The sequence below is a fragment of the Nerophis ophidion genome, linkage group LG12 (genome assembly GCF_033978795.1).
Source record: "Nerophis ophidion isolate RoL-2023_Sa linkage group LG12, RoL_Noph_v1.0, whole genome shotgun sequence".
Taxonomy (NCBI): domain Eukaryota; kingdom Metazoa; phylum Chordata; class Actinopteri; order Syngnathiformes; family Syngnathidae; genus Nerophis; species Nerophis ophidion.
Genome location: NC_084622.1, coordinates 60364941 through 60374040, shown reverse-complemented (window position 1 = coordinate 60374040; position 9100 = coordinate 60364941).

The window sequence follows — 9100 nt, the reverse complement described above, 5'->3', positions numbered from 1 at the left end:
CATTCACACTCACATTCACACACTAGGGCCAATTTAGTGTTGCCAATCAACCTATCCCCAGGTGCATGTCTTTGGAAGTGGGAGGAAGCCGGAGTACCCGGAGGGAACCCACGCAGTCACGGGGAGAACATGCAAACTCCACACAGAAAGATCCCGAGCCTGGATTTGAACCCAGGACTGCAGGAACTTCGTATTGTGAGGCAGACGCACTAACCCCTCTTCCACCGTGAAGCCCGATATATATATATATATATATATATATATATATATATATATATATATATATATATATATATATATATATATATATATATACATATATATATATATGTATATATATATATACACACACATATATATATATACACATAAAAAAGATATATATATATGTCCTTTAAAACTGACTTTTAAACAACGTTGCAAAATAGTTGTATCTGTAAATTGAGGCAACGTCGGTGTCTAACGTTAGGTCCACGTTAATGTTTGGGAAATTACGTACATTTTTGCTATGGTCAAATCACTGGCACAACCTGACACTAAATAAACATCGTCAAAAATCATGCTGCTTCAACGTTATATTTGTGTTGTAAAATATTGATTGGAAAATGACCAAAATTCAATGGTCAAATCAATGTCAGAAGCCAACATTGATCAAATGTCATCAAAAAGCATATTGTTCCGACGTTAGGTTTAAGTTGCTCAACGTCAGGGCTCAATTCAACGTGTTGTGCCTGCTGGGAATAGATTTTGAATGGAATATAATACATAGAAAAAATATAATAGATTGTAGTGGATTGATCCTGTAGTGTAAAAACAATGCTAAACATCGGCAAACCAAACTAAGTAAAAGCCCAGTTCAACACAATTATGGACAAGTGTGCCAGGTAAGTTTTCCTCATGAAAGGATTGGGAGAGGATGGGGGTGTGAGATTGGTATCCATTGTCACTGAGCATCATCGGAGTTTAGCAGTCTAACAGCATCTCGAAAGAAGCTGTTCCTCACTCTGGTGGTCCTACTCCGGAGGCTCGGGAGCCCCCTACCTGAGACATAGAGATTGATTGATTGATATAAACTTTTATTAGTAGATTGCACAGTACTGTACATAGTCCGTATAATTGACCGCTAAATGGTAACACCCGAATAAGTTTTTCAACTTGTTTAAGTCGAGGTCCAGGTAAATCAATTCATGGTAAAATCAAAGAGAAAGTGTGCAGGGGGACTTGGATCCTAGGTGATCCAGAGAGTCCTTTTCTGCATGTGTTGAAGATGATTTTTGTTGGTCAGTAAGGTCGTTACTTCAGCCGTGCTGTTGCTGTCCCACAACGTTATGCTGGTGTTGAGGTGGCTTTCCAATACACATCTGTAGAAAGCTTGAGCTCCCTAGTACAGCATGCCACAACATTCTTGAGGAGTGGACAGTAAGTGTTGTGGTTTAGGTGAGATCCCTGGATACATGCACCCCATACTTTAGCCTTTAAATAGACCTCCTTTTTAGACCAGTTGATCTGCCGCTTCTTTTCTTTCTCCTATGTCCCCCCCTCCCTTGTGGAGGGGGTCCGGTCCGATGACCATGGATGGAGTACTGGCTGTCCAGAGTCGGGACCCAGGATGGACCGCTCGCCTGTATCGGTTGGGGACATCTCTACGCTGCTGATCCGCCTCCGCTTGAGATGGTCTCCTGTGGACGGGACTCTCGCTGCTGTCTTGGATCCGCTTTGAACTGAACTCTCGCGGCTGTGTTGGAGCCACTATGGATTGAACTTTCACAGTATCATGTTAGACCCGCTCCACATCCATTGCTTTCGGTCCCCTAGAGGGGGGGGGTTGCCCACATCTGAGGTCCTCTCCAAGGTTTCTCATAGTCAGCATTGTCACTGGCGTCCCACTGGATGTGAATTCTCCCTGCCCACTGGGTGTGAGTTTTCCTTGCCCTTTTGTGGGTTCTTCCGAGGATGTTGTAGTCGTAATGATTTGTGCAGTCCTTTGAGACATTTGTGATTTGGGGCTATATAAATAAACATTGATTGATTGATTAATTCAAGATACCTGAAGCTGGAAACCACTTCTAGAGCTTTTCTTTCTCTGACCTCCCCCAAGTCCATCACCATCTTATTAGTATTTTTTTTTTTTACATTGATGCAAAGCTTGTTGCTTTTCACCAGATGTTCTACCTCCTCTCTAGTCTTGGACTCATCGTTGTCTGGGAAGTCCAAGAACTATTTTCCAAAGTGAAGGACTCAGCCCTAGCTTCTTCACCAGAGTGACTTGCTAAATAAGAATAATTACTTTATAAGTTAATACTTCAAATGTTTATATGTTATTTATTGTTTTGATTTAGAATTATGCTTCCAAAGGAAGTTGTCGTTGTTGTGGAGGAAGCAAAACTTCCCATAGTTGATGCTATGTTTTTTTGGACAGAAAACTTGTTGGGATTGACTCAACAGTGTATATTCTTTTAGATACATCAACTGCTTCTAGACAGTATGTCTCAAATAGATGGGATGAGGTGTCAGGGAAAAAAACGGAAGAATGCAGAACTTTCAGTATTAGTGTCTGTATTCATTCCAGAACAATGCATTAGCCTCCAGTTAGGTGGCAGCAGTGCTAAAACTAATAATCAGGCTGCCCGGTGCTCGATCCCCTGACCACTTCTCTATAGATTGAGAGTCGAGAATGCTTGCCAGTTGGATATCAATCTACTGACCAGCTTATTTGATCTCAGCTATTTTTTTAAATCTATTTTGATAATCAGATGGTATGATAAATGAAACTTATACAGTTGTTCGTTCATCCATCCATCTTCTTCCGCTTATCCGAGGTCGGGTCGCGGGGGCAACAGCCTAAGCAGGGAAACCCAGACTTCCATCTCACCAGCCACTTCGTCTAGCTCTTCCCGGGGGATCCCGAGGCGTTCCCAGGCCAGCCGGGAGACATAGTCTTCCCAACGTGTCCTGGGTCTTCCCCGTGGCCTCCTACCGGTTGGACATGCCCTAAACACCTCCCTCGGGAGGCGTTCGGGTGGCATCCTGACCAGATGCCCGAACCACCTCATCTGGCTCCTCTCCATGTGAAGGAGCAGCGGCTTTACTTTGAGTTCCTCCCGGATGGCAGAGCTTCTCACCCTATCTCTAAGGGAGAGACCTGGAAACTCATTTGGGCCGCTTGTACCCGTGATCTTATCCTTTCGGTCATGACCCAAAGCTCATGACCATAGGTGAGGATGGGAACGTAGATCGACCGGTAAATTGAGAGCTGTGCCTTCCGGCTCAGCTCCTTCTTCACCACAACGGATCGGTACAACGTCCGCATTACTGAAGACGCCGCACCGATCCGCCTGTCGATCTCACGATCCACTCTTCCCTCACTCGTGAACAAGACTCCTAGGTACTTGAACTCCTCCACTTGGGGCAGGGTCTCCTCCCCAACCCGGAGATGGCACTCCACCCGTTTCCGGGCGAGAACCATGGACTCGGACTTGGAGGTGCTGATTCTCATTCCGGTCGCTTCACACTCGGCTGCGAACCGATCCAGTGAGAGCTGAAGATCCCGGTCAGATGAAGCCATCAGGACCACATCATCTGCAAAAAGCAGAGACCTAATCCTGCGGTCACCAAACAGTTGTTTGTTCAGATAAATACAATTATTTTATCAACTTCTTGATAGTGTTTCAATTCTTGGAGGAGCGTGGAAATAAATGTCTGTTATCTCGAGTGGGTATTACAGAAAATACTAGAGTACCACTGCTTTAAGCCACAATTCCAATTCCACACGGTCCACCAAATTTCATTTCATCCATGTATTGATTCGCATGATCCATTTCAGTATCAGTAGCAACTTGATCGATGATACTTCACAAGTGCTGCGGGAAGCTGGGAAGTGAGATTGCAACCTTCCTTTTGAGAGATGACCAGTGTTCTACCCGAGCAAAGCAACTCAATTCAGAACGATGACTCTGTGTGAACATCTCTACTGGAGCATGTGGCGACCTGATTGGTGTCATTTATTAACATGGCCATGGAGGTTTTGTAATTAGTGCAGGTCTGCCTGGCGCCCATGCAGGTTCATCCCGTGGTGCCTATTAACCTTCGTCTTGTGTTAGGGTCGGCACCGACCCGTTTTAGTTTTTAAATGCATAAAAACACCACATACATTTATTTTTTTGCATCAAAGCTTTTTGACTTTGTCAGGAACCTCTTTGTCAACAAAATAAAACATTTTAATTTTTTTCACAAAAATATAAAATGCTCTGGTAGAAATTATGCCCTTGGTGTTGTTAGGGTCGGTTTCGACCCAGTTCTAAAAATAAGATGATAAAGCAATGATAAGAGCCAAAACTGAACACACTGACAGCCAGCTCCTCTCCCAATCATGTGAGCTTTAGTGGATTCTCATTTGACCTTGTTATCCTGTACAAAAACAAACAAAAGACGGACACTAAAAGTGTCACTTTTTGCCACTCTGATTTTGTTTTTTTATTAGTTTTGGAACTAGTAATCTATTTCTCTTGGTTTCATTTGCTTGATTGGTTGTTGGTTGTTTGATGTTGGATTTCTGTTGCTGCAAAAAATACTTTTTAGCCTTTTTCTTGAAGTAAATATATATGGGTCAAAATTTACCCGTAACACCATAGATGTTACTATAGTTAAAATTCTTAAAATGAAAAAATAAATAAAACACATTTATTTAAGAGATGTGTTCTAATACCCCTTAGTAATAGTTAGGAAACACAACAACCTTTTTTTTATTTATATGATTCTCTTGAGGTTCGTTTTACCATTTTTAAAAATTGAAATCGAGGGGTATACTGACAAAAAAAAGGCCCAATGGCCCAAACCAAAAATATTAAAACCAACATTTTCAAGGATAAGGAAGCCTAGCGAGGTAACCAAGAGACGAGAAACAAATTGGATGATAGATAATTGTTTTTAGTGTATTTTACAGCTGATTTAAGACATGGGTCAAAACCGACCCGTTAACATAAGAGATGGTAACAGAAAGCTAACACAAGAGGAAGGTTAAGTCATTAACCCTTCTTCTGTGGCCACGCTCATCGTGTGTATATCGATCCTGCTTAAAAGAATGGCCAAATTACAACCAGACTGTAGAGTTTGCTGTGAGACAATTTCAAGGTCACATCCAGATGCATCGCGTCTCACTATCCTAGAAGCTGTATACGGTAGCTCAGGGAATCCTTGAGGCAAAAACCTACCTGGCCAGGACCTCGTTGGGAATGTTATTAGCACAATTCATCAGTGGTCGCTTATGACACACAAGGGAATCTGCATTACATAAATATGCCAGGTGATTATTGTTTTACTGCTTACAAATAAAAAGGAAGGTACGGGAACAACTGCGGGGTCAAGCAGAGACACCGGAACATTAATGCTGGGCAAAAAATGCACAACTGTTCCTCAAAAAGTGAAATGTATGCTAGGATTATAACCAGAATGACTTCATCCATCATAAGACCAGCATGTGCAACACACAAAAATGATGTCTGTAAAAACCGGTCTCTGGAACGCAGGGATGGTTAATTACTCGAACAGCAGGGGGATCCAAAGTCAACAGTGATGAGCAATGGCTCAGATTTCACCCCTCAGCCTGTATTTGCACCGTTCTGCACTGGCGGAATATCGGAAGATGTATATAGGTGGGGTCCAGGTCAAAGTGCAATCGAATCCCCAAGCTGCACATAAATCCTTCGTTACACTTTTATCTCGGCTCCAAATTCTAATGACTAATGACAAGCAGAAGACACATTTCCTTTTTATGTCATTGTGGAGTTTGGGTTTATTACGGAATACGTTGCGTGTTCTTGCGAATGTAATGACATGCAGCTGCAATATGACAAAATGCCGTCTTTTTGTTTTTTGGTTGGCTGGTTCATTATCTAGTTCAGGCCTGGGCAACTATTTTGACTCGGGGGGCCAAATTTAGAGAAAAAGATGTGTCTGGGGGCCGGTATATATCAATTTTTAGGAAAACTGATCCAAAACCTCAGAGTAAAGTCTGATTGAATGCTAAAAATGTTATGACGGACTGCCTTAAAAAGGTAATGGAATTTTTATTTTTTCTATGAACGATAAAACCCGGAATATTCAATCAATCAATCAATGTTTACTTATGTAGCCCTAAATCACTAGTGTCTCAAAGGGCTGCACAAACCACTACGACATCCTCGGTAGGCCCACATAAGGGCAAGGAAAACTCACACCCGGTGGGACGTCGGTGACAATGATGACTATGAGAACCTTGGAGAGGAGGAAAGCAATGGATGTCGAGCGGGTCTAACATGATACTGTGAAAGTTCAATCCATAATGGATCCAACACAGCAGCAAGAGTCCAGTCCAAAGCGGATCCAACACAGCAGCGAGAGTCCCGTTCACAGCGGAGCCAGCAGGAAACCATCCCAAGCGGAGGCGGATCAGCAGCGCAGAGATGTCCCCAGTTGATACACAGGCGAGCAGTACATGGCCACCGGATCGGACCGGACCCCCTCCACAAGGGAGAGTGGGACATAGGAGAAAAAGAAAAGAAACGGCAGATCAACTGATGATGTATGTTTGTGAAACACTGTGTTTTTTTCCCTGTTTAGTTAAAGGGGATTATCACAATTTCTGAAGGGTTAAAACCAATAAAAATCAGTTCCCAGTGGCTTATTTTATTTTTCGAAGTTTTTCTCAAAATTTTACCCATCACGGCTTCAAAGTGCCTGATTTTAACCGTCGTTATATCCACCCGTCCATTATCCTGTGACGTCACAGCGTGACCACACAGAAAGAAACATGGCGGATAGCACAGAAAGGTATAGCGATATTAGCTCGGATTCAGACTCGGATTTCAGCGCCGTAAGCGATTCAACAGATTACGCATGTATTGAAACGGATGGTTGGAGTGTGGAGGCAGGTAGCGAAAAGGAAATTGAAGAAGAAACTGAAGCTATTGAGCATATCACGACAGACATCTGCACGGGAGAAAGCGAGGACGAATTTGCCGATCGCCTTCCAACGAACGATTGGTATGTGTTTGTTTGGCATTAAATGTGGGTGGAGGGAAAGGCTGAATGCAAATCTAGCTACAAATGAGGCATAATGTTGCAATATGTACATACAGCTAGCCTTGATAAAATGTTAGCATTGATTAGCTTGCAGTCATGCCGTGACCAACTATGTCTGATTAGCACACTCCACATAAGTCAATGTCAACAAAACTCACCTTTGTGCATTCATGCACAACGTTATAAGTTTAGTGGACAAAATGATACAGAAAATGAAGTGGTATAAAACACGTCTTAGCCAACATATCTAGGTGGTTTACCTTGCTCATCTGCGGGAAGAGATTGCCGTGGTCCCTCAATAGCTCGTGCATGTATATATATATATATATATATATATATATATATATATATATATATGTATGTATGTATGTATGTATCCATCCATTTTCTACCGCTTATTCCCTTTTGGGGTCACGGGGGGCGCTGGCGCCTATCTCAGCTACAATCAGGCGGAAGGCGGCGTACACCCTGGACAAGTCGCCACCTCATCGCAGGGCCAACACAGATAGACAGACAACATTCACACACTAGGGCCAATTTAGTGTTGCCAATCAACCTATCCCCAGGTGCATGTCTTTGGAAGTGGGAGGAAGCCGGAGTACCCGGAGGGAACCCACGCATTCACGGGGAGAACATGCAAACTCCACACAGAAAGATCCCGAGCCTGGAATTGAACCCAGGACTGCAGGAACTTCGTATTGTGAGGCAGACGCACTAACCCCTCTGCCACCGTGAAACCCCTATATATATATATATATATATATATATATTGTGTGTATGTATTTATTTATATATGTATAACCGCCCTGAGATCGGTAGGTCGTGAGTTCAAATCCCGGCCGAGTCATACCAAAGACTGTTACCTCCCTGCTTGGCACTCAGCATTAAGGGTTGGAATTGGAGGATAAATCACCATAAATGATTTCCGGGCGCGGCACTGCTGCTGCCCACTGCTCCCTATCATCACCTCCCAGGGGGTGATCAAGGGTGATGGGTTGAATGCAGGGAATAATTTCGCCACATCTAGTATGTGTGTGACAATCATTGGTACTTTAACTTAAAAGGGGAACATTATCAGCAGACCTATGTAAGCGTCAATATATACCTTGATGGTGCAGAAAAAAGACCATATATTTTTTTAACCGATTTCCGAACTCTAAATGGGTGAATTTGGGCGAATTCAACGCCTTTCTGTTTATCGCTCTGGTGGCGATGACGTCAGAACGTGACGTCGCCGAGGTAACACATCTGCCATTTTCATTTTCAACACATTATAAACATTGGGTCTCAGCTCTGTTATTTGCCCTTTTTTCGACTATTTTTTTGAACCTTGGAGACATCATGCCTGGTGGGTGTGTTGTCGGAGGGTGTAACAACACTAACAGGGAGGGATTCAAGTTGCACCACTGGCCCCAAGATGCCAAAGTGTCTGCCGCCAGACCCCCATTGAATGTACCGGAGTGTCTCCACATTTTACCGGCGATGCTAAGACAGACATGGCACAGAGATGTATGGATAACCTGCAGATGCATTTGCAACCATTAAGTCAACGAAATCACAAAGGTGAGTTTTGTTGATGTTGACTGCCAGCTAATCGATGCTAACATGCTATGCTAATTGATGCTAACATGGAAGCAGACATGGTACAGAGATGTATGGATAACCTGCAGATGCATTTGCAACTATATTACGTTTCCTTCCACCCACATTTAATGCGAAACAAACACTTACCAATCGACGGATTTAAGTTGCTCCAGTGTCAAAAGATGCGAAAGTCCTGATCGTTTGGTCTGCACATTTTACCGGCGATGCTAACGCAGCTATTCGGCCATGCTATGGCTATGAATAGCGTCAATAGCTATTCGCTCAAAAGCTTCAGTTTCTTCTTCAATATTTTCATACTCCAACCATCTGTTTCAATACATGCGTAATCTGTTGAATCGCTTAAACCGCTGAAATCCAAGTCTGAATCCGAGCTAATGTCGCTATATCTTTGTTTACATTGGCAGCACTGTGTGACGTCACAGGGAAATGGATAGTC